The sequence below is a fragment of the Saccoglossus kowalevskii genome, chromosome 22, assembly GCF_978046115.1.
Source record: "Saccoglossus kowalevskii chromosome 22, keSacKowa6.1, whole genome shotgun sequence".
NCBI lineage: Eukaryota > Metazoa > Hemichordata > Enteropneusta > Harrimaniidae > Saccoglossus > Saccoglossus kowalevskii.
This window is the reverse complement of record NC_140662.1, coordinates 9,495,069-9,518,068: the sequence shown is the minus strand read 5'-3', so window position 1 is coordinate 9,518,068 and position 23,000 is coordinate 9,495,069. Positions and strand designations below refer to the sequence as shown.

The 23,000-nt window shown below is 37.4% G+C and overlaps 35 non-coding genes across 35 annotated transcripts; all 35 read right to left on the bottom strand.

Annotated features, from left to right (window-relative positions):
- Window positions 1-341: 341 nt before the first annotated feature.
- On the bottom strand, window positions 342-413 carry TRNAL-AAG (transfer RNA leucine (anticodon AAG)). Its single transcript has one exon. It is a non-coding gene; the product is annotated as a tRNA-Leu (tRNA).
- Window positions 414-1,216: 803 nt separating this feature from the next.
- Window positions 1,217-1,288, bottom strand: TRNAP-UGG (transfer RNA proline (anticodon UGG)). The gene has a single exon. It is a non-coding gene; the product is annotated as a tRNA-Pro (tRNA).
- Window positions 1,289-1,884: 596 nt separating this feature from the next.
- On the bottom strand, window positions 1,885-1,956 carry TRNAP-UGG (transfer RNA proline (anticodon UGG)). Its single transcript has one exon. It is a non-coding gene; the product is annotated as a tRNA-Pro (tRNA).
- A 388-nt stretch (window positions 1,957-2,344) lies between these two features.
- Window positions 2,345-2,416, bottom strand: TRNAP-AGG (transfer RNA proline (anticodon AGG)). Its single transcript has one exon. It is a non-coding gene; the product is annotated as a tRNA-Pro (tRNA).
- Window positions 2,417-3,886: 1,470 nt separating this feature from the next.
- Window positions 3,887-3,958, bottom strand: TRNAP-UGG (transfer RNA proline (anticodon UGG)). Its single transcript has one exon. It is a non-coding gene; the product is annotated as a tRNA-Pro (tRNA).
- Window positions 3,959-4,347: 389 nt separating this feature from the next.
- Window positions 4,348-4,419, bottom strand: TRNAP-AGG (transfer RNA proline (anticodon AGG)). The gene has a single exon. It is a non-coding gene; the product is annotated as a tRNA-Pro (tRNA).
- A 596-nt stretch (window positions 4,420-5,015) lies between these two features.
- Window positions 5,016-5,087, bottom strand: TRNAP-AGG (transfer RNA proline (anticodon AGG)). Its single transcript has one exon. It is a non-coding gene; the product is annotated as a tRNA-Pro (tRNA).
- A 595-nt stretch (window positions 5,088-5,682) lies between these two features.
- TRNAP-AGG (transfer RNA proline (anticodon AGG)) lies at window positions 5,683-5,754 on the bottom strand. The gene has a single exon. It is a non-coding gene; the product is annotated as a tRNA-Pro (tRNA).
- Window positions 5,755-5,890: 136 nt separating this feature from the next.
- Window positions 5,891-5,962, bottom strand: TRNAP-UGG (transfer RNA proline (anticodon UGG)). The gene has a single exon. It is a non-coding gene; the product is annotated as a tRNA-Pro (tRNA).
- A 389-nt stretch (window positions 5,963-6,351) lies between these two features.
- On the bottom strand, window positions 6,352-6,423 carry TRNAP-AGG (transfer RNA proline (anticodon AGG)). Its single transcript has one exon. It is a non-coding gene; the product is annotated as a tRNA-Pro (tRNA).
- Window positions 6,424-7,017: 594 nt separating this feature from the next.
- On the bottom strand, window positions 7,018-7,089 carry TRNAP-AGG (transfer RNA proline (anticodon AGG)). Its single transcript has one exon. It is a non-coding gene; the product is annotated as a tRNA-Pro (tRNA).
- Window positions 7,090-8,144: 1,055 nt separating this feature from the next.
- TRNAP-AGG (transfer RNA proline (anticodon AGG)) lies at window positions 8,145-8,216 on the bottom strand. Its single transcript has one exon. It is a non-coding gene; the product is annotated as a tRNA-Pro (tRNA).
- A 136-nt stretch (window positions 8,217-8,352) lies between these two features.
- Window positions 8,353-8,424, bottom strand: TRNAP-UGG (transfer RNA proline (anticodon UGG)). Its single transcript has one exon. It is a non-coding gene; the product is annotated as a tRNA-Pro (tRNA).
- Window positions 8,425-9,020: 596 nt separating this feature from the next.
- TRNAP-AGG (transfer RNA proline (anticodon AGG)) lies at window positions 9,021-9,092 on the bottom strand. The gene has a single exon. It is a non-coding gene; the product is annotated as a tRNA-Pro (tRNA).
- A 1,263-nt stretch (window positions 9,093-10,355) lies between these two features.
- Window positions 10,356-10,427, bottom strand: TRNAP-UGG (transfer RNA proline (anticodon UGG)). Its single transcript has one exon. It is a non-coding gene; the product is annotated as a tRNA-Pro (tRNA).
- A 386-nt stretch (window positions 10,428-10,813) lies between these two features.
- TRNAP-AGG (transfer RNA proline (anticodon AGG)) lies at window positions 10,814-10,885 on the bottom strand. Its single transcript has one exon. It is a non-coding gene; the product is annotated as a tRNA-Pro (tRNA).
- Window positions 10,886-11,481: 596 nt separating this feature from the next.
- Window positions 11,482-11,553, bottom strand: TRNAL-AAG (transfer RNA leucine (anticodon AAG)). Its single transcript has one exon. It is a non-coding gene; the product is annotated as a tRNA-Leu (tRNA).
- A 136-nt stretch (window positions 11,554-11,689) lies between these two features.
- Window positions 11,690-11,761, bottom strand: TRNAT-UGU (transfer RNA threonine (anticodon UGU)). The gene has a single exon. It is a non-coding gene; the product is annotated as a tRNA-Thr (tRNA).
- A 389-nt stretch (window positions 11,762-12,150) lies between these two features.
- Window positions 12,151-12,223, bottom strand: TRNAP-UGG (transfer RNA proline (anticodon UGG)). The gene has a single exon. It is a non-coding gene; the product is annotated as a tRNA-Pro (tRNA).
- Window positions 12,224-12,608: 385 nt separating this feature from the next.
- TRNAP-AGG (transfer RNA proline (anticodon AGG)) lies at window positions 12,609-12,680 on the bottom strand. The gene has a single exon. It is a non-coding gene; the product is annotated as a tRNA-Pro (tRNA).
- A 596-nt stretch (window positions 12,681-13,276) lies between these two features.
- On the bottom strand, window positions 13,277-13,348 carry TRNAP-AGG (transfer RNA proline (anticodon AGG)). Its single transcript has one exon. It is a non-coding gene; the product is annotated as a tRNA-Pro (tRNA).
- Window positions 13,349-13,945: 597 nt separating this feature from the next.
- TRNAP-UGG (transfer RNA proline (anticodon UGG)) lies at window positions 13,946-14,017 on the bottom strand. Its single transcript has one exon. It is a non-coding gene; the product is annotated as a tRNA-Pro (tRNA).
- Window positions 14,018-14,403: 386 nt separating this feature from the next.
- TRNAP-AGG (transfer RNA proline (anticodon AGG)) lies at window positions 14,404-14,475 on the bottom strand. Its single transcript has one exon. It is a non-coding gene; the product is annotated as a tRNA-Pro (tRNA).
- A 597-nt stretch (window positions 14,476-15,072) lies between these two features.
- TRNAP-UGG (transfer RNA proline (anticodon UGG)) lies at window positions 15,073-15,144 on the bottom strand. Its single transcript has one exon. It is a non-coding gene; the product is annotated as a tRNA-Pro (tRNA).
- Window positions 15,145-15,533: 389 nt separating this feature from the next.
- On the bottom strand, window positions 15,534-15,605 carry TRNAP-AGG (transfer RNA proline (anticodon AGG)). The gene has a single exon. It is a non-coding gene; the product is annotated as a tRNA-Pro (tRNA).
- Window positions 15,606-16,202: 597 nt separating this feature from the next.
- On the bottom strand, window positions 16,203-16,274 carry TRNAP-UGG (transfer RNA proline (anticodon UGG)). The gene has a single exon. It is a non-coding gene; the product is annotated as a tRNA-Pro (tRNA).
- A 389-nt stretch (window positions 16,275-16,663) lies between these two features.
- Window positions 16,664-16,735, bottom strand: TRNAP-UGG (transfer RNA proline (anticodon UGG)). The gene has a single exon. It is a non-coding gene; the product is annotated as a tRNA-Pro (tRNA).
- An 846-nt stretch (window positions 16,736-17,581) lies between these two features.
- TRNAP-AGG (transfer RNA proline (anticodon AGG)) lies at window positions 17,582-17,653 on the bottom strand. Its single transcript has one exon. It is a non-coding gene; the product is annotated as a tRNA-Pro (tRNA).
- Window positions 17,654-18,250: 597 nt separating this feature from the next.
- Window positions 18,251-18,322, bottom strand: TRNAP-UGG (transfer RNA proline (anticodon UGG)). Its single transcript has one exon. It is a non-coding gene; the product is annotated as a tRNA-Pro (tRNA).
- A 1,055-nt stretch (window positions 18,323-19,377) lies between these two features.
- On the bottom strand, window positions 19,378-19,449 carry TRNAP-UGG (transfer RNA proline (anticodon UGG)). Its single transcript has one exon. It is a non-coding gene; the product is annotated as a tRNA-Pro (tRNA).
- Window positions 19,450-19,838: 389 nt separating this feature from the next.
- On the bottom strand, window positions 19,839-19,910 carry TRNAP-UGG (transfer RNA proline (anticodon UGG)). Its single transcript has one exon. It is a non-coding gene; the product is annotated as a tRNA-Pro (tRNA).
- Window positions 19,911-20,756: 846 nt separating this feature from the next.
- Window positions 20,757-20,828, bottom strand: TRNAP-UGG (transfer RNA proline (anticodon UGG)). Its single transcript has one exon. It is a non-coding gene; the product is annotated as a tRNA-Pro (tRNA).
- Window positions 20,829-21,217: 389 nt separating this feature from the next.
- On the bottom strand, window positions 21,218-21,289 carry TRNAP-UGG (transfer RNA proline (anticodon UGG)). Its single transcript has one exon. It is a non-coding gene; the product is annotated as a tRNA-Pro (tRNA).
- Window positions 21,290-21,678: 389 nt separating this feature from the next.
- On the bottom strand, window positions 21,679-21,750 carry TRNAP-UGG (transfer RNA proline (anticodon UGG)). The gene has a single exon. It is a non-coding gene; the product is annotated as a tRNA-Pro (tRNA).
- Window positions 21,751-22,804: 1,054 nt separating this feature from the next.
- Window positions 22,805-22,876, bottom strand: TRNAP-UGG (transfer RNA proline (anticodon UGG)). Its single transcript has one exon. It is a non-coding gene; the product is annotated as a tRNA-Pro (tRNA).
- Between the last annotated feature and the right edge of the window lie 124 nt (window positions 22,877-23,000).

The window sequence follows — 23,000 nt, the reverse complement described above, 5'->3', positions numbered from 1 at the left end:
TTCAGTTTTGCGACTCAATTGACAAGTTTTAAAATAGTATTTAGCAAATCTTTATACAATTCCATTTCAGGGTAATGATTCAGTAAACGAAATCAAAAACTGATCTTTAAATTTCGAGTAAACTAACAGCCAAAGCGAGTGACTATATTTGTGATTTACTGCCTTGCACTGCAGGGAATTCTCCATTTCATTGCCATGATTGTCTACTTGTTGGCACATTCCGATGTGGTCGCAAAATCCCCGGTCAGTATAATTGTGAGAATTTCTATTTTTGTTTTTCTGTCGAATTTCATAACTTGAATTGAAATGCAGGCATCATAATGCAATATGTTAAAAAATATGGGCTCGTCCGGGAGTTGAACCCGGGACCTCTCGCATCTTAAGCGAGAATCATGCCCTTAGACCAACGAGCCAGACATACATTCAACAAACGTATGTATTGGTCGGAAAATAATTTATAAATATCTCTTTTCTAAAAGTGTTCAAAGGTTGCCTTATTGATGCAAGTCGAATCTTCAGCAGCCATTTTTTAACTTTGGTAAAATTATGGGCTCGTCCGGGATTTGAAGCCGAGACCTCTCGCACCCAAAGCGAGAATCATACCCCTAGACCAACGAGCCGATTTTGACTAATAAGTTAGGAGAGAAATTAAAAAAAATCAGTTTTATTCAGATTTGCGACTCAATTGACAAGTTTTAAAACAGTATTTAGCAAATCTTTATACAATTCCATTTCAGGGTAATGATTCAGTAAACGAAATCAAAAACTGATCTTTAAATTTCGAGTAAACTAACAGCCAAAGCGAGTGACTATATTTGTGATTTACTGCCTTGCACTGCAGGGAATTCTCCATTTCATTGCCATGATTGTCTACTTGTTGGCACATTCCGATGTGGTCGCAAAATCCCCGGTCTGTATAATTGTGAGAATTTCTATTTTTGTTTTTCTGTCGAATTTCATAACTTGAATTGAAATGCAGGCATCATAATGCAATATGTTAAAAAATATGGGCTCGTCTGGGAGTTGAACCCGGGACCTCTCGCACCCTAAGCGAGAATCATGCCCCTAGACCAACGAGCCAGACATACATTCAACAAACGTATGTATAGGTCGGAAAATAATTTATAAATATCTCTTTTCTAAAAGTGTTCAAAGGTTGCCTTATTGATGCAAGTCGAATCTTCAGCAGCCATTTTTCTAACTTTGGTAAAATTATGGGTTCGTCCGGGATTTGAACCCGAGACCTCTCGCACCCAAAGCGAGAATCATACCCCTAGACCAACGAGCCGATTCTGACTAATGAGTTAGGAGAGAAATTAAAAAAATCGGTTTTATTCAGTTTTGCGACTCAATTGACAAGTTTTAAAACAGTATTTAGCAAATCTTTATACAATTCCATTTCAGGGTAATGATTCAGTAAACGAAATCAAAAACTCATCTTTAAACTTTCGAGAAAACTAACAGCCAAAGCGAGTGACCATATTTGTGATTTACTGCCTTGCACTGCAGGGAATTCTCCATTTCATTGCCATGATTGTCTACTTGTTGGCACATTCCGATGTGGTCGCAAAATCCCCGGTCAGTATAATTGTGAGAATTTCTATTTTTGTTTTTCTGTCGAATTTCATAACTTGAATTGAAATGCAGGCATCATAATGCAATATGTTAAAAAATATGGGCTCGTCCGGGAGTTGAACCGGGGACCTCTCGCACCCTAAGCGAGAATCATGCCCCTAGACCAACGAGCCAGACATACATTCAACAAACGTATGTATAGGTCGGAAAATAATATTTAAATATCTCTTTTCTAAAAGTGTTCAAAGGTTGCCTTATTGATGCAAGTCGAATCTTCAGCAGCCATTTTTCTAACTTTGATAAAATTATGGGCTCGTCCGGGATTTGAACCCGAGACCTCTCGCACCCAAAGCGAGAATCATACCCCTAGACCAACGAGCCGATTCTGACTAATGAGTTAGGAGAGAAATTAAAAAAATCAGTTTTATTCAGTTTTGCGACTCAATTGACAAGTTTTAAAACAGTATTTAGCAAATCTTTTTACAATTCCATTTCAGGGTAATGATTCAGTAAACGAAATCAAAAACTCATCTTTAAACTTTCGAGAAAACTAACAGCCAAAGCGAGTGACCATATTTGTGATTTACTGCCTTGCACTGCAGGGAATTCTCCATTTCATTGCCATTATTGTCTACTTGTTGGCACATTCCGATGTGGTCACAAAATCCCCGGTCAGTATAATTGTGAGAATTTCTATTATTGTTTTTCTGTCGAATTTCATAACTTGAATTGAAATGCAGGCATCATAATGCAATATGTTAAAAATTACGGGCTCGTCCGGGAGTTGAACCCGGGACCTCTCGCACCCTAAGCGAGAATCATGCCCCTAGACCAACGAGCCAGACATACGCTCCACAAACGTATGGATTGTCGGAAAATAATTTATAAATATCTCTTTTCTAAATGTGTTCAAAGGTTGCCTTATTGATGCTAGTCGAATCTTCAGCAGCCATTTTTCTAACTTTGGTAAAATTATGGGCTCGTCAGGGATTTGAACCCGAGACCTCTCGCACCCAAAGCGAGAATCATACCCTTATACTAACGAGCCGATTCTGACTAATGAGTTAGGAGAGAAATTAAAAAAAATCAGTTTTATTCAGTTTTGCGACTCAATTGACAAGTGTTAAAATAGTATTTAGCAAATCTTTATACAATTCTATTTCAGTGTAATGATTCAGTAAACGAAATCAAAAACTGATCTTTAAATTTCGAGTAAACTAACAGACAAAACGAGTGACTATATTTGTGATTTACTGCCTTGCACTGCAGGGAATTCTCCATTTCATTGCCATGATTGTCTACTTGTTGGCACATTCCGATGTGGTCGCAAAATCCCCGGTCAGTATAATTGTGAGAATTTCTATTATTGTTTTTCTGTCGAATTTCATAACTTGAATTGAAATGCAGGCATCATAATGCAATATGTTAAAAATTACGGGGTCGTCCAGGAGTTGAACCCGGGACCTCTCGCACCCTAAGCGAGAATCATGCCCCTAGACCAACGAGCCAGATATACGTTCCACAAACGCATGGATTGTCGGAAAATAATTTTTAAATATCTCTTTTCTAAAAGTGTGCAAAGGTTGCCTTATTGATGCAAGTCGAATCTTCAGCAGCCATTTTTCTAAGTTTGGTAAAATTATGGGCTCGTCCGGGATTTGAACCCGAGACCTCTCGCACCCAAAGCGAGAATCATACCCTTATACTAACGAGCCGATTCTGACTAATGAGTTAGGAGAGAAATTAAAAAAAATCAGTTTTATTCAGTTTTGCGACTCAATTGACAACTTTTAAAACAGTATTTAGCAAATCTTTATACAATTCCATTTCAGGGTAATGATTCAGTAAATGAAATCAAAAACTCATCTTTAAACTTTCGAGAAAACTAACAGCCAAAGCGAGTGACCAAATTTGTGATTTACTGCCTTGCACTGCAGGGAATTCTCCATTTCATTGCCATGATTGTCTACTTGTTGGCACATTCCGATGTGGTCGCAAAATCCCCGGTCAGTGTAATTGTGAGAATTTCTATTATTGTTTTTCTGTCGAATTTCATAACTTGAATTGAAATGCAGGCATCATAATGCAATATGTTAAAAAATACGGGCTCGTCCTGGAGTTGAACCCGGGACCTCTCGCACCCTAAGCGAGAATCATGCCCCTAGACCAACGAGCCAGACATACATTCCACAAACGCATGGAATGTCGGAAAATAATTTATAAATATCTCTTTTCTAAAAGTGTTCAAAGGTTGCCTTATTGATGCAAGTCGAATCTTCAGCAGCCATTTTTCTAACTTTGGTAAAATTATGGGCTCGTCCGGGATTCGAACCCGAGACCTCTCGCACCCAAAGAGAGAATCATACCACTAGACCAACGAGCCGATTATGACTAATGAGTTAAGAGAGAAATTAAAAAAAATCAGTTTCATTCAGTTTTGCGACTCAATTGACAAGTTTTAAAACAGTATTTAGCAAATCTTTATACAATTCCATTTCAGGGTAATGATTCAGTAAACGAAATCAAAAACTCATCTTTAAACTTTGGAGAAAACTAACAGCCAAAGCGAGTGACCATATTTGTGATTTACTGCCTTGCACTGCAGGGAATTCTCCATTTCATTGCCATGATTGTCTACTTGTTGGCACATTCCGATGTGCTCGCAAAATCCAAGGTCAGTATAATTGTGAGAATTTCTATTTTTGATTTTCTGTCGAATTTCATAACTTGAATTGAAATGCAGGCATCATAATGCAATATGTTAAAAAATATGGGCTCGTCCGGGAGTTGAACCCGGGACCTCTCGCATCCTAAGCGAGAATCATGCCCTTAGACCAACGAGCCAGACATACATTCAACAAACGTATGTATAGGTCGGAAAATAATTTATAAATATCTCTTTTCTAAAAGTGTTCAAAGGTTGCCTTATTGATGCAAGTCGAATCTTCAGCAGCCATTTTTCTAACTTTGGTAAAATTATGGGCTCGTCCGGGATTTGAAGCCGAGACCTCTCGCACCCAAAGCGAGAATCATACCCCTAGACCAATGAGCCGATTTTGACTAATAAGTTAGGAGAGAAATTAAAAAAAATCAGTTTTATTCAGATTTGCGACTCAATTGACAAGTTTTAAAACAGTATTTAGCAAATCTTTATACAATTCCATTTCAGGGTAATGATTCAGTAAACGAAATCAAAAACTGACCTTTAAATTTCGAGTAAACTAACAGCCAAAGCGAGTGACTATATTTGTGATTTACTGCCTTGCACTGCAGGGAATTCTCCATTTCATTGCCATGATTGTCTACTTGTTGGCACATTCCGATGTGGTCGCAAAATCCCCGGTCAGTATAATTGTGAGAATTTCTATTTTTGTTTTTCTGTCGAATTTCATAACTTGAATTGAAATGCAGGCATCATAATGCAATATGTTAAAAATTACGGGCTCGTCCGGGAGTTGAACCCGGGACCTCTCGCACCCTAAGCGAGAATCATGCCCCTAGACCAACGAGCCAGACATACGCTCCACAAACGTATGGATTGTCGGAAAATAATTTATATATATCTCTTTTCTAAATGTGTTCAAAGGTTGCCTTATTGATGCTAGTCGAATCTTCAGCAGCCATTTTTCTAACTTTGGTAAAATTATGGGCTCGTCAGGGATTTGAACCCGAGACCTCTCGCACCCAAAGCGAGAATCATACCCTTATACTAACGAGCCGATTCTGACTAATGAGTTAGGAGAAAAATTAAAAAAAATCAGTTTTATTCAGTTTTGCGACTCAATTGACAAGTTTTAAAATAGTATTTAGCAAATCTTTATACAATTCTATTTCAGTGTAATGATTCAGTAAACGAAATCAAAAACTGATCTTTAAATTTCGAGTAAACTAACAGACAAAGCGAGTGACTATATTTGTGATTTACTGCCTTGCACTGCAGGGAATTCTCCATTTCATTGCCATGATTGTCTACTTGTTGGCACATTCCGATGTGGTCGCAAAATCACCGGTCAGTATAATTGTGAGAATTTCTATTATTGTTTTTCTGTCGAATTTCATAACTTGAATTGAAATGCAGGCATCATAATGCAATATGTAAAAAATTACGGGCTCGTCCGGGAGTTGAACCCGGGACCTCTCGCACCCTAAGCGAGAATCATGCCCCTAGACCAACGAGCCAGACATACATTCAACAAACGTATGTATAGGTCGGAAAATAATATTTAAATATCTCTTTTCTAAAAGTGTTCAAAGGTTGCCTTATTGATGCAAGTCGAATCTTCAGCAGCCATTTTTCTAACTTTGATAAAATTATGGGCTCGTCCGGGATTTGAACCCGAGACCTCTCGCACCCAAAGCGAGAATCATACCCCTAGACCAACGAGCCGATTCTGACTAATGAGTTAGGAGAGAAATTAAAAAAAATCAGTTTTATTCAGTTTTGCGACTCAATTGACAAGTTTTAAAACAGTATTTAGCAAATCTTTTTACAATTCCATTTCAGGGTAATGATTCAGTAAACGAAATCAAAAACTCATCTTTAAACTTTCGAGAAAACTAACAGCCAAAGCGAGTGACCATATTTGTGATTTACTGCCTTGCACAGCAGGGAATTCTCCATTTCATTGCCATTATTGTCTACTTGTTGGCACATTCCGATGTGGTCACAAAATCCCCGGTCAGTATAATTGTGAGAATTTCTATTATTGTTTTTCTGTCGAATTTCATAACTTGAATTGAAATACAGGCATCATAATGCAATATGTTAAAAATTACGGGCTCGTCCGGGAGTTGAACCCGGGACCTCTCGCACCCTAAGCGAGAATCATGCCCCTAGACCAACGAGCCAGACATACGCTCCACAAACGTATGGATTGTCGGAAAATAATTTATAAATATCTCTTTTCTAAATGTGTTCAAAGGTTGCCTTATTGATGCTAGTCGAATCTTCAGCAGCCATTTTTCTAACTTTGGTAAAATTATGGGCTCGTCAGGGATTTGAACCCGAGACCTCTCGCATCCAAAGCGAGAATCATACCCTTATACTAACGAGCCGATTCTGACTAATGAGTTCGGAGAAAAATTAAAAAAATCAGTTTTATTCAGTTTTGCGACTCAATTGACAAGTTTTAAAATAGTATTTAGCAAATCTTTATACAATTCTATTTCAGTGTAATGATTCAGTAAACGAAATCAAAAACTGATCTTTAAATTTCGAGTAAACTAACAGACAAAGCGAGTGACTATATTTGTGATTTACTGCCTTGCACTGCAGGGAATTCTCCATTTCATTGCCATGATTGTCTACTTGTTGGCACATTCCGATGTGGTCGCAAAATCACCGGTCAGTATAATTGTGAGAATTTCTATTATTGTTTTTCTGTCGAATTTCATAACTTGAATTGAAATGCAGGCATCATAATGCAATATGTTAAAAATTACGGGCTCGTCCGGGAGTTGAACCCGGGACCTCTCGCACCCTAAGCGAGAATCATGCCCCTAGACCAACGAGCCAGACATACGCTCCACAAACGTATGGATTGTCGGAAAATAATTTATAAATATCTCTTTTCTAAATGTGTTCAAAGGTTGCCTTATTGATGCAAGTCGAATCTTCAGCAGCCATTTTTCTAACTTTGGTAAAATTATATGCTCGTCAGGGATTTGAACCCGAGACCTCTCGCACCCAAAGCGAGAATCATACCCTTATACTAACGAGCCGATTCTGACTAATGAGTTAGGAGAGAAATTAAAAAAAATCAGTTTTATTCAGTTTTGCGACTCAATTGACAAGTGTTAAAATAGTATTTAGCAAATCTTTATACAATTCTATTTCAGTGTAATGATTCAGTAAACGAAATCAAAAACTGATCTTTAAATTTCGAGTAAACTAACAGACAAAACGAGTGACTATATTTGTGATTTACTGCCTTGCACTGCAGGGAATTCTCCATTTCATTGCCATTATTGTGTACTTGTTGGCACATTCCGATGTGGTCGCAAAATCCCCGGTCAGTATAATTGTGAGAATTTCTATTATTGTTTTTCTGTCGAATTTCATAACTTGAATTGAAATGCAGGCATAATAATGCAATATGTTAAAAAAAGTGGGCTCGTCCGGGATTTGAACCCGAGACCTCTCGACCCAAAGCGAGAATCATACCCCTAGACCAACGAGCCGATTCTGACTATTGAGTTAGGAGAGAAATTAAAAAAAATCAGTTTTATTCAGTTTTGCGACTCAATTGACAAGTTTTAAAACAGTATTTAGCAAATCTTTATACAATTCCATTTCAGGGTAATGATTCAGTAAACGAAATCAAAAACTCATCTTTAAACTTTCGAGAAAACTAACAGCCAAAGCGAGTGACCATATTTGTGATTTACTGCCTTGCACTGCAGGGAATTCTCCATTTCATTGCCATGATTGTCTACTTGTTGGCACATTCCGACGTGGTCGCAAAATCCCCGGTCAGTATAATTGTGAGAATTTCTATTTTTGTTTTTCTGTCGAATTTCATAACTTGAATTGAAATGCAGGCATCATAATGCAATATGTTAAAAAATATGGGCTCGTCCGGGAGTTGAACCCGGGACCTCTCGCACCCTAAGCGAGAATCATGCCCCTAGACCAACGAGCCAGACATACATTCAACAAACGTATGTATAGGTCGGAAAATAATTTATAAATATCTCTTTTCTAAAAGTGTTCAAAGGTTGCCTTATTGATGCAAGTCGAATCTTCAGCAGCCATTTTTCTAACTTTGATAAAATGATGGGCTCGTCCGGGATTTGAACCCGAGACCTCTCGCACCCAAAGCGAGAATCATACCCCTAGACCAACGAGCCGATTCTGACTAATGAGTTAGGAGAGAAATTAAAAAAAATCAGTTTTATTCAGTTTTGCGACTCAATTGACAAGTTTTAAAACAGTATTTAGCAAATCTTTATACAATTCCATTCCAGGGTAATGATTCAGTAAACGAAATCAAAAACTCATCTTTAAACTTTCGAGAAAACTAACAGCCAAAGCGAGTGACCATATTTGTGATTTACTGCCTTGCACTGCAGGGAATTCTCCATTTCATTGCCATTATTGTCTACTTGTTGGCACATTCCGATGTGGTCACAAAATCCCCGGTCAGTATAATTGTGAGAATTTCTATTATTGTTTTTCTGTCGAATTTCATAACTTGAATTGAAATGCAGGCATCATAATGCAATATGTTAAAAATTACGGGCTCGTCCGGGAGTTGAACCCGAGACCACTCGCACCCTAAGCGAGAATCATGCCCCCAGACCAACGAGCCAGACATACATTCAACAAACGTATGGATTGTCGGAAAATAATTTATAAATATCTCTTTTCTAAATGTGTTCAAAGGTTGCCTTATTGATGCTTGTCGAATCTTCAGCAGCCATTTTTCTAACTTTGGTAAAATTACGGGCTCGTCCGGGAGTTGAACCCGAGACCTCTCGCACCCTAAGCGAGAATCATGCCCCTAGACCAACGAGCCAGACATACGCTCCACAAACGCATGGATTGTCGGAAAATAATTTATAAATTTCTCTTTTCTAAATGTGTTCAAAGGTTGCCTTATTGATGCTAGTCGAATCTTCAGCAGCCATTTTTCTAACTTTGGTAAAATTATGGGCTCGTCAGGGATTTGAACCCGAGACCTCTCGCACCCAAAGCGAGAATCATACCCTTATACTAACGAGCCGATTCTGACTAATGAGTTAGGAGAGAAATTAAAAAAAATCAGTTTTATTCAGTTTTGCGACTCAATTGACAAGTGTTAAAATAGTATTTAGCAAATTTTTATACAATTCTATTTCAGTGTAATGATTCAGTAAACGAAATCAAAAACTGATCTTTAAATTTCGAGTAAACTAACAGACAAAACGAGTGACTATATTTGTGATTTACTGCCTTGCACTGCAGGGAATTCTCCATTTCATTGCCATGATTGTCTACTTGTTGGCACATTCCGATGTGGTCGCAAAATCCCCGGTCAGTATAATTGTGAGAATTTCTATTATTGTTTTTCTGTCGAATTTCATAACTTGAATTGAAATGCAGGCATCATAATGCAATATGTTAAAAATTACGGGGTCGTCCAGGAGTTGAACCCGGGACCTCTCGCACCCTAAGCGAGAATCATGCCCCTAGACCAACGAGCCAGATATACGTTCCACAAACGCATGGATTGTCGGAAAATAATTTATAAATATCTCTTTTCTAAAAGTGTGCAAAGGTTGCCTTATTGATGCAAGTCGAATCTTCAGCAGCCATTTTTCTAAGTTTGGTAAAATTATGGGCTCGTCCGGGATTTGAACCCGAGACCTCTCGCACCCAAAGCGAGAATCATACCCTTATACTAACGAGCCGATTCTGACTAATGAGTTAGGAGAGAAATTAAAAAAAATCAGTTTTATTCAGTTTTGCGACTCAATTGACAACTTTTAAAACAGTATTTAGCAAATCTTTATACAATTCCATTTCAGGGTAATGATTCAGTAAATGAAATCAAAAACTCATCTTTAAACTTTCGAGAAAACTAACAGCCAAAGCGAGTGACCAAATTTGTGATTTACTGCCTTGCACTGCAGGGAATTCTCCATTTCATTGCCATGATTGTCTACTTGTTGGCACATTCCGATGTGGTCGCAAAATCCCCGGTCAGTGTAATTGTGAGAATTTCTATTATTGTTTTTCTGTCGAATTTCATAACTTGAATTGAAATGCAGGCATCATAATGCAATATGTTAAAAATTACGGGCTCGTCCTGGAGTTGAACCCGGGACCTCTCGCACCCAAAGCGAGAATCATACCCCTAGACCAACGAGCCGATTCTAACTAATGAGTTAAGAAAAATTAAAAAAAATCTGTTTTGTTCAGTTTTGCGACTCAATTGACAAGTTTTAAAATAGTATTTAGCAAATCTTTATACAATTCCATTTCAGGGTAATGATTCAGTAAACGAAATCAAAAACTGATCTTTAAATTTCGAGTAAACTAACAGCCAAAGCGAGTGACTATATTTGTGATTTACTGCCTTGCACTGCAGGGAATTCTCCATTTCATTGCCATGATTGTCTACTTGTTGGCACATTCCGATGTGCTCGCAAAATCCCCGGTCAGTATAATTGTGAGAATTTCTATTTTTGATTTTCTGTCGAATTTCATAACTTGAATTGAAATGCAGGCATCATAATGCAATATGTTAAAAAATATGGGCTCGTCCGGGAGTTGAACCCGGGACCTCTCGCATCCTAAGCGAGAATCATGCCCTTAGACCAACGAGCCAGACATACATTCAACAAACGTATGTATAGGTCGGAAAATAATTTATAAATATCTCTTTTCTAAAAGTGTTCAAAGGTTGCCTTATTGATGCAAGTCGAATCTTCAGCAGCCATTTTTCTAACTTTGGTAAAATTATGGGCTCGTCCGGGATTTGAAGCCGAGACCTCTCGCACCCAAAGCGAGAATCATACCTCTAGACCAACGAGCCGATTTTGACTAATAAGTTAGGAGAGAAATTAAAAAAAATCAGTTTTATTCAGATTTGCGACTCAATTGACAAGTTTTAAAACAGTATTTAGCAAATCTTTATACAATTCCATTTCAGGGTAATGATTCAGTAAACGAAATCAAAAACTGATCTTTAAATTTCGAGTAAACTAACAGCCAAAGCGAGTGACTATATTTGTGATTTACTGCCTTGCACTGCAGGGAATTCTCCATTTCATTGCCATGATTGTCTACTTGTTGGCACATTCCGATGTGGTCGCAAAATCCCCGGTCAGTATAATTGTGAGAATTTCTATTTTTGTTTTTCTGTCGAATTTCATAACTTGAATTGAAATGCAGGCATCATAATGCAATATGTTAAAAAATATGGGCTCGTCCGGGAGTTGAACCCGGGACCTCTCGCAACTTAAGCGAGAATCATGCCCCTAGACCAACGAGCCAGACATACATTCAACAAACGTATGTATAGGTCGGAAAATAATTTATAAATATCTCTTTTCTAAAAGTGTTCAAAGGTTGCCTTATTGATGCAAGTCGAATCTTCAGCAGCCATTTTTCTAACTTTGGTAAAATTATGGGCTCGTCCGGGATTTGAACCCGAGACCTCTCGCACACAAAGCGAGAATCATACCCCTAGACCAACGAGCCGATTCTGACTAATGAGTTAGGAGAGAAATTAAAAAAAAATCAGTTTTATTCAGTTTTACGACTCAATTGACAAGTTTTAAAACAGTATTTAGCAAATCTTTATACAATTCCATTTCAGGGTAATGATTCACTAAACGAAATCAAAAACTCATCTTTAAACTTTCGAGAAAACTAACAGCCAAAGCGAGTGACCATATTTGTGATTTACTGCCTTGCACTGCAGGGAATTCTCCATTTCATTGCCATTATTGTCCACTTGTTGGCACATTCCGATGTGGTCACAAAATCCCCGGTCAGTATAATTGTGAGAATTTCTATTATTGTTTTTCTGTCAAATTTCATAACTTGAATTGAAATGCAGTCATCATAATGCAATATGTTAAAAAATGTGAGCTCGTCCGGGATTTGAACCCGAGACCTCTCGCACCCAAAGCGAGAATCATACCCCTAGACCAACGAGCCGATTCTAACTAATGAGTTAAGAAAAATTAAAAAAATCTGTTTTGTTCAGTTTTGCGACTCAATTGACAAGTTTTAAAATAGTATTTAGCAAATCTTTATACAATTCCATTTCAGGGTAATGATTCAGTAAACGAAATTAAAAACTGATCTTTAAATTTCGAGTAAACTAACAGCCAAAGCGAGTGACTATATTTGTGATTTACTGCCTTGCACTGCAGGGAATTCTCCATTTCATTGCCATGATTGTCTACTTGTTGGCACATTCCGATGTGCTCGCAAAATCCCCGGTCAGTATAATTGTGAGAATTTCTATTTTTGATTTTCTGTCGAATTTCATAACTTGAATTGAAATGCAGGCATCATAATGCAATATGTTAAAAAATATGGGCTCGTCCGGGAGTTGAACCCGGGTCCTCTCGCATCCTAAGCGAGAATCATGCCCTTAGACCAACGAGCCAGACATACATTCAACAAACGTATGTATAGGTCGGAAAATAATTTATAAATATCTCTTTTCTAAAAGTGTTCAAAGGTTGCCTTATTGATGCAAGTCGAATCTTCAGCAGCCATTTTTCTAACTTTGGTAAAATTATGGGCTCGTCCGGGATTTGAAGCCGAGACCTCTCGCACCCAAAGCGAGAATCATACCCCTAGACCAACGAGCCGATTTTGACTAATAAGTTAGGAGAGAAATTAAAAAAAATCAGTTTTATTCAGATTTGCGACTCAATTGACAAGTTTTAAAACAGTATTTAGCAAATCTTTATACAATTCCATTTCAGGGTAATGATTCAGTAAACGAAATCAAAAACTGATCTTTAAATTTCGAGTAAACTAACAGCCAAAGCGAGTGACTATATTTGTGATTTACTGCCTTGCACTGCAGGGAATTCTCCATTTCATTGCCATGATTGTCTACTTGTTGGCACATTCCGATGTGGTCGCAAAATCCCCGGTCAGTATAATTGTGAGAATTTCAATTTTTGTTTTTCTGTCGAATTTCATAACTTGAATTGAAATGCAGGCATCATAATGCAATATGTTAAAAAATATGGGCTCGTCCGGGAGTTGAACCCGGGACCTCTCGCACCCTAAGCGAGAATCATGCCCCTCGACCAACGAGCCAGACATACATTCAACAAACGTAGGTATAGGTCGGAAAATAATTTATAAATATCTCTTTTCTAAAAGTGTTCAAAGGTTGCCTTATTGATGCAAGTCGAATCTTCAGCAGCCATTTTTCTAATTTTGATAAAATTATGGGCTCGTCCGGGATTTGAACCCGATACCTCTCGCACCCAAATCGAGAATCATACCCCTAGACCAACGAGCCGATTCTGACTAATGAGTTAGGAGAGAAATTAAAAAAAATCAGTTTTATTCAGTTTTGCGACTCAATTGACAAGTTTTAAAACAGTATTTAGCAAATCTTTATACAATTCCATTTCAGGGTAATGATTCAGTAAACGAAATCAAAAACTCATCTTTAAACTTTCGAGAAAACTAACAGCCAAAGCGAGTGACCATATTTGTGATTTACTGCCTTGCACTGCAGGGTATTCTCCATTTCATTGCCATTATTGTCTACTTGTTGGCACATTCCGATGTGGTCACAAAATCCCCGGTCAGTATAATTGTGAGAATTTCTATTATTGTTTTTCTGTCGAATTTCATAACTTGAATTGAAATGCAGGCATCATAATGCAATATGTTAAAAAATGTGGGCTCGTCCGGGATTTGAACCCGAGACCTCTCGCACCCAAAGCGAGAATCATACCCCTAGACCAACGAGCCGATTCTAACTAATGAGTTAAGAAAAATTAAAAAAAATCTGTTTTGTTCAGTTTTGCGACTCAATTGACAAGTTTTAAAATAGTATTTAGCAAATCTTTATACAATTCCATTTCAGGGTAATAATTCAGTAAACGAAATCAAAAACTGATCTTTAAATTTCGAGTAAACTAACAGCCAAAGCGAGTGACTATATTTGTGATTTACTGCCTTGCACTGCAGGGAATTCTCCATTTCATTGCCATGATTGTCTACTTGTTGGCACATTCCGATGTGCTCGCAAAATCCCCGGTCAGTATAATTGTGAGAATTTCTATTTTTGATTTTCTGTCGAATTTCATAACTTGAATTGAAATGCAGGCATCATAATGCAATATGTTAAAAAATATGGGCTCGTCCGGGAGTTGAACGCGGGACCTCTCGCATCCTAAGCGAGAATCATACCCTTAGACCAACGAGCCAGACATACATTCAACAAACGTATGTATAGGTCGGAAAATAATTTATAAATATCTCTTTTCTAAAAGTGTTCAAAGGTTGCCTTATTGATGCAAGTCGAATCTTCAGCAGCCATTTTTCTAACTTTGGTAAAATTATGGGCTCGTCCGGGATTTGAAGCCGAGACCTCTCGCACCCAAAGCGAGAATCATACCCCTAGACCAACGAGCCGATTTTGACTAATTAGTTAGGAGAGAAATTAAAAAAAATCAGTTTTATTCAGTTTTGCGACTCAATTGACAAGTTTTAAAACAGTATTTAGCAAATCTTTATACAATTCCATTTCAGGGTAATGATTCAGTAAACGAAATCAAAAACTCATCTTTAAACTTTCGAGAAAACTAACAGCCAAAGCGAGTGACCATATTTGTGATTTACTGCCATGCACTGCAGGGAATTCTCCATTTCATTGCCATTATTGTCTTCTTGTTGGCACATTCCGATGTGGTCGCAAAATCCCCGGTCAGTATAATTGTGAGAATTTCTATTATTGTTTTTCTGTCGAATTTCATAACTTGAATTGAAATGCAGGCATAATAATGCAATATGTTAAAAAAAGTGGGCTCGTCCGGGATTTGAACCCGAGACCTCTCGCACCCAAAGCGAGAATCATACCCCTAGACCAACGAGCCGATTTTGACTAATAAGTTAGGAGAGAAATTAAAAAAAATCAGTTTTATTCAGTTTTGCGACTCAATTGACAAGTTTTAAAACAGTATTTAGCAAATCTTTATACAATTCCATTTCAGGGTAATGATTCAGTAAACGAAATCAAAAACTCATCTTTAAACTTTCGAGAAAACTAACAGCCAAAGCGAGTGACCATATTTGTGATTTACTGCCTTGCACTGCAGGGAATTCTCCATTTCATTGCCATGATTGTCTACTTGTTGGCACATTCCGATGTGCTCGCAAAATCCCCGGTCAGTATAATTGTGAGAATTTCTATTATTGTTTTTCTGTCGAATTTCATAACTTGAATTGAAATGCAGGCATCATAATGCAATATGTTAAAAAATATGGGCTCGTCCGGGAGTTGAACGCGGGACCTCTCGCATCCTAAGCGAGAATCATACCCTTAGACCAACGAGCCAGACATACATTCAACAAACGTATGTATAGGTCGGAAAATAATTTATAAATATCTCTTTTCTAAAAATGTTCAAAGGTTGCCTTATTGATGCAAGTCGAATCTTCAGCAGCCATTTTTCTAACTTTGGTAAAATTATGGGCTCGTCCGGGATTTGAAGCCGAGACCTCTCGCACCCAAAGCGAGAATCATACCCCTAGACCAACGAGCCGATTTTGACTAATTAGTTAGGAGAGAAATTAAAAAAAATCAGTTTTATTCAGTTTTGCGACTCAATTGACAAGTTTTAAAACAGTATTTAGCAAATCTTTATACAATTCCATTTCAGGGTAATGATTCAGTAAACGAAATCAAAAACTCATCTTTAAACTTTCGAGAAAACTAACAGCCAAAGCGAGTGACCATATTTGTGATTTACTGCCATGCACTGCAGGGAATTCTCCATTTCATTGCCATTATTGTCTTCTTGTTGGCACATTCCGATGTGGTCGCAAAATCCCCGGTCAGTATAATTGTGAGAATTTCTATTATTGTTTTTCTGTCGAATTTCATAACTTGAATTGAAATGCAGGCATAATAATGCAATATGTTAAAAAAAGTGGGCTCGTCCGGGATTTGAACCCGAGACCTCTCGCACCCAAAGCGAGAATCATACCCCTAGACCAACGAGCCGATTTTGACTAATAAGTTAGGAGAGAAATTAAAAAAAATCAGTTTTATTCAGTTTTGCGACTCAATTGACAAGTTTTAAAACAGTATTTAGCAAATCTTTATACAATTCCATTTCAGGGTAATGATTCAGTAAACGAAATCAAAAACTCATCTTTAAACTTTCGAGAAAACTAACAGCCAAAGCGAGTGACCATATTTGTGATTTACTGCCTTGCACTGCAGGGAATTCTCCATTTCATTGCCATTATTGTCTTCTTGTTGGCACATTCCGATGTGGTCGCAAAATCCCCGGTCAGTATAATTGTGAGAATTTCTATTATTGTTTTTCTGTCGAATTTCATAACTTGAATTGAAATGCAGGCATAATAATGCAATATGTTAAAAAAAGTGGGCTCGTCCGGGATTTGAACCCGAGACCTCTCGCACCCAAAGCGAGAATCATACCCCTAGACCAACGAGCCGATTCTGATTATTGAGTTAGGAGAAAAATTAAAAAAAATCAGTTTTATTCAGTTTTGCGACTCAATTGACAAGTTTTAAAACAGTATTTAGCAAATCTTTATACAATTCCATTTCAGGGTAATGATTCAGTAAACGAAATCAAAAACTCATCTTTAAACTTTCGAGAAAACTAACAGCCAAAGCGTGTGACCATATTTGTGATTTACTGCCTTGCACTGCAGGGAATTCTCCATTTCATTGCCATTATTGTGTATTTGTTGGCACATTCCGATGTGGTCGCAAAATCCCCGGTCAGTATAATTGTGAGAAATTCTATTATTGTTTTTCTGTCGAATTTCATAACTTGAATTGAAATGCAGGCATCATAATGCAATATGTTAAAAAATGTTGGCTCGTCTGGGATTTGAACCTGAGACCTCTCGCACCCAAAGCGAGAATGATACCCCTAGACCAACGACCGATTCTGTCTAATAAGTTAAGAAAAATTAAAAAAAATCAGTTTTGTTCAGTTTTGCGACTCAATTGACAAGTTTTAAAATAGTATTTAGCAAATATTTATACAATTCCATTTCAGGGTAATGATTCAGTAAACGAAATCAAAAACTGATCTTTAAATTTCGAGTAAACTAACAGCCAAAGCGAGTGACTATATTTGTGATTTACTGCCTTGCACTGCAGGGAATTCTCCATTTCATTGCCATGATTGTCTACTTCTTGGCACATTCCGATGTGGTCGCAAAATCCCCGGTCAGTATAATTGTGAGAATTTCTATTTTTGTTTTTCTGTCGAATTTCATAACTTGAATTGAAATGCAGGCATCATAATGCAATATGTTAAAAAATATGGGCTCGTCCGGGAGTTGAACCCGGGACCTCTCGCACCCTAAGCGAGAATCATGCCCCTAGACCAACGAGCCAGACATACATTCAACAAACGTAGGTATAGGTCGGAAAATAATTTATAAATATCTCTTTTCTAAAAGTGTTCAAAGGTTGCCTTATTGATGCAAGTCGAATCTTCAGCAGCCATTTTTCTAATTTTGATAAAATTATGGGCTCGTCCGGGATTTGAACCCGATACCTCTCGTACCCAAATCGAGAATCATACCCCTAGACCAACGAGCCGATTCTGACTAATGAGTTAGGAGAGAAATTAAAAAAAATCAGTTTTATTCAGTTTTGCGACTCAATTGACAAGTTTTAAAACAGTATTTAGCAAATCTTTATACAATTCCATTTCAGGGTAATGATTCAGTAAACGAAATCAAAAACTCATCTTTAAACTTTCGAGAAAACTAACAGCCAAAGCGAGTGACCATATTTGTGATTTACTGCCTTGCACTGCAGGGTATTCTCCATTTCATTGCCATTATTGTCTACTTGTTGGCACATTCCGATGTGGTCACAAAATCCCCGGTCAGTATAATTGTGAGAATTTCTATTATTGTTTTTCTGTCGAATTTCATAACTTGAATTGAAATGCAGGCATCATAATGCAATATGTTAAAAAATGTGGGCTCGTCCGGGATTTGAACCCGAGACCTCTCGCACCCAAAGCGAGAATCATACCCCTAGACCAACGAGCCGATTCTAACTAATGAGTTAAGAAAAATTAAAAAAAATCTGTTTTGTTCAGTTTTGCGACTCAATTGACAAGTTTTAAAATAGTATTTAGCAAATCTTTATACAATTCCATTTCAGGGTAATAATTCAGTAAACGAAATCAAAAACTGATCTTTAAATTTCGAGTAAACTAACAGCCAAAGCGAGTGACTATATTTGTGATTTACTGCCTTGCACTGCAGGGAATTCTCCATTTCATTGCCATGATTGTCTACTTGTTGGCACATTCCGATGTGCTCGCAAAATCCCCGGTCAGTATAATTGTGAGAATTTCTATTTTTGATTTTCTGTCGAATTTCATAACTTGAATTGAAATGCAGGCATCATAATGCAATATGTTAAAAAATATGGGCTCGTCCGGGAGTTGAACGCGGGACCTTTCGCATCCTAAGCGAGAATCATACCCTTAGACCAACGAGCCAGACATACATTCAACAAACGTATGTATAGGTCGGAAAATAATTTATAAATATCTCTTTTCTAAAAGTGTTCAAAGGTTGCCTTATTGATGCAAGTCGAATCTTCAGCAGCCATTTTTCTAACTTTGGTAAAATTATGGGCTCGTCCGGGATTTGAAGCCGAGACCTCTCGCACCCAAAGCGAGAATCATACCCCTAGACCAACGAGCCGATTTTGACTAATTAGTTAGGAGAGAAATTAAAAAAAATCAGTTTTATTCAGTTTTGCGACTCAATTGACAAGTTTTAAAACAGTATTTAGCAAATCTTTATACAATTCCATTTCAGGGTAATGATTCAGTAAACGAAATCAAAAACTCATCTTTAAACTTTCGAGAAAACTAACAGCCAAAGCGAGTGACCATATTTGTGATTTACTGCCATGCACTGCAGGGAATTCTCCATTTCATTGCCATTATTGTCTTCTTGTTGGCACATTCCGATGTGGTCGCAAAATCCCCGGTCAGTATAATTGTGAGAATTTCTATTATTGTTTTTCTGTCGAATTTCATAACTTGAATTGAAATGCAGGCATAATAATGCAATATGTTAAAAAAAGTGGGCTCGTCCGGGATTTGAACCCGAGACCTCTCGCACCCAAAGCGAGAATCATACCCCTAGACCAACGAGCCGATTTTGACTAATAAGTTAGGAGAGAAATTAAAAAAAATCAGTTTTATTCAGTTTTGCGACTCAATTGACAAGTTTTAAAACAGTATTTAGCAAATCTTTATACAATTCCATTTCAGGGTAATGATTCAGTAAACGAAATCAAAAACTCATCTTTAAACTTTCGAGAAAACTAACAGCCAAAGCGAGTGACCATATTTGTGATTTACTGCCTTGCACTGCAGGGAATTCTCCATTTCATTGCCATTATTGTCTTCTTGTTGGCACATTCCGATGTGGTCGCAAAATCCCCGGTCAGTATAATTGTGAGAATTTCTATTATTGTTTTTCTGTCGAATTTCATAACTTGAATTGAAATGCAGGCATAATAATGCAATATGTTAAAAAAAGTGGGCTCGTCCGGGATTTGAACCCGAGACCTCTCGCACCCAAAGCGAGAATCATACCCCTAGACCAACGAGCCGATTCTGATTATTGAGTTAGGAGAAAAATTAAAAAAAATCAGTTTTATTCAGTTTTGCGACTCAATTGACAAGTTTTAAAACAGTATTTAGCAAATCTTTATACAATTCCATTTCAGGGTAATGATTCAGTAAACGAAATCAAAAACTCATCTTTAAACTTTCGAGAAAACTAACAGCCAAAGCGTGTGACCATATTTGTGATTTACTGCCTTGCACTGCAGGGAATTCTCCATTTCATTGCCATTATTGTGTACTTGTTGGCACATTCCGATGTGGTCGCAAAATCCCCGGTCAGTATAATTGTGAGAATTTCTATTATTGTTTTTCTGTCGAATTTCATAACTTGAATTGAAATGCAGGCATCATAATGCAATATGTTAAAAAATGTTGGCTCGTCTGGGATTTGAACCTGAGACCTCTCGCACCCAAAGCGAGAATCATACCCCTAGACCAACGACCGATTCTGTCTAATAAGTTAAGAAAAATTAAAAAAAATCAGTTTTGTTCAGTTTTGCGACTCAATTGACAAGTTTTAAAATAGTATTTAGCAAATATTTATACAATTCCATTTCAGGGTAATGATTCAGTAAACGAAATCAAAAACTGATCTTTAAATTTCGAGTAAACTAACAGCCAAAGCGAGTGACTATATTTGTGATTTACTGCCTTGCACTGCAGGGAATTCTCCATTTCATTGCCATGATTGTCTACTTGTTGGCACATTCCGATGTGGTCGCAAAATCCCCGGTCAATATAATTGTGAGAATTTCTATTTTTGTTTTTCTGTCGAATTTCATAACTTGAATTGAAATGCAGGCATCATAATGCAATATGTTAAAAAAAGTGGGCTCGTCCGGGATTTGAACCCGAGACCTCTCGCACCCAAAGCGAGAATCATACCCCTAGACCAACGAGCCGATTCTGACTATTGAGTTAGGAGAAAAATTTAAAAAAATCAGTTTTATTCAGTTTTGCGACTCAATTGACAAGTTTTAAAACAGTATTTAGCAAATCTTTATACAATTCCATTTCAGGGTAATGATTCAGTAAACGAAATCAAAAACTCATCTTTAAACTTTCGAGAAAACTAACAGCCAAAGCGAGTGACCATATTTGTGATTTACTGCCATGCACTGCAGGGAATTCTCCATTTCATTGCCATTATTGTCTTCTTGTTGGCACATTCCGATGTGGTCGCAAAATCCCCGGTCAGTATAATTGTGAGAATTTCTATTATTGTTTTTCTGTCGAATTTCATAACTTGAATTGAAATGCAGGCATAATAATGCAATATGTTAAAAAAAGTGGGCTCGTCCGGGATTTGAACCCGAGACCTCTCGCACCCAAAGCGAGAATCATACCCCTAGACCAACGAGCCGATTTTGACTAATAAGTTAGGAGAGAAATTAAAAAAAATCAGTTTTATTCAGTTTTGCGACTCAATTGACAAGTTTTAAAACAGTATTTAGCAAATCTTTATACAATTCCATTTCAGGGTAATGATTCAGTAAACGAAATCAAAAACTCATCTTTAAACTTTCGAGAAAACTAACAGCCAAAGCGAGTGACCATATTTGTGATTTACTGCCTTGCACTGCAGGGAATTCTCCATTTCATTGCCATTATTGTCTTCTTGTTGGCACATTCCGATGTGGTCGCAAAATCCCCGGTCAGTATAATTGTGAGAATTTCTATTATTGTTTTTCTGTCGAATTTCATAACTTGAATTGAAATGCAGGCATAATAATGCAATATGTTAAAAAAAGTGGGCTCGTCCGGGATTTGAACCCGAGACCTCTCGCACCCAAAGCGAGAATCATACCCCTAGACCAACGAGCCGATTCTGACTATTGAGTTAGGAGAAAAATTAAAAAAAATCAGTTTTATTCAGTTTTGCGACTCAATTGACAAGTTTTAAAACAGTATTTAGCAAATCTTTATACAATTCCATTTCAGGGTAATGATTCAGTAAACGAAATCAAAAACTCATCTTTAAACTTTCGAGAAAACTAACAGCCAAAGCGTGTGACCATATTTGTGATTTACTGCCTTGCGCTGCAGGGAATACTCCATTTCATTGCCATTATTGTGTACTTGTTGGCACATTCCGATGTGGTCGCAAAATCCCCGGTCAGTATAATTGTGAGAATTTCTATTATTGTTTTTCTGTCGAATTTCATAACTTGAATTGAAATGCAGGCATCATAATGCAATATGTTAAAAAATGTTGGCTCGTCTGGGATTTGAACCTGAGACCTCTCGCACCCAAAGCGAGAATCATACCCCTAGACCAACGACCGATTCTGTCTAATAAGTTAAGAAAAATTAAAAAAAATCAGTTTTGTTCAGTTTTGCGACTCAATTGACAAGTTTTAAAATAGTATTTAGCAAATATTTATACAATTCCATTTCAGGGTAATGATTCAGTAAACGAAATCAAAAACTGATCTTTAAATTTCGAGTAAACTAACAGCCAAAGCGAGTGACCATATTTGTGATTTACTGCCTTGCACTGCAGGGAATTCTCCATTTCATTGCCATGATTGTCTACTTGTTGGCACATTCCGATGTGGTCGCAAAATCCCCGGTCAATATAATTGTGAGAATTTCTATTTTTGTTTTTCTGTCAAATTTCATAACTTGAATTGAAATGCAGGCATCATAATGCAATATGTTAAAAAATATGGGCTCGTCCGGGAGTTGAACGCGGGACCTCTCGCACCCTAAGCGAGAATCATGCCCCTAGACCAACGAGCCAGACATACATTCAAGAAACGTATGTATAGGTCGGAAAATAATTTATAAATATCTCTTTTCTAAAAGTGTTCAAAGGTTGCCTTATTGATGCAAGTCGAATCTTCAGCAGCCATTTTTCTAACTTTGGTAAAATTATGGGCTCGTCCGGGATTTGAACCCGAGACCTCTCGCACCCAAAGCGAGAATCATACCCCTAGACCAACGAGCCGATTCTGACTAATGAGTTAAGAGAGAAATTAAAAAAAATCAGTTTCATTCAGTTTTGCGACTCAATTGACAAGTTTTAAAACAGTATTTAGCAAATCTTTATACAATTCCATTTCAGGGTAATG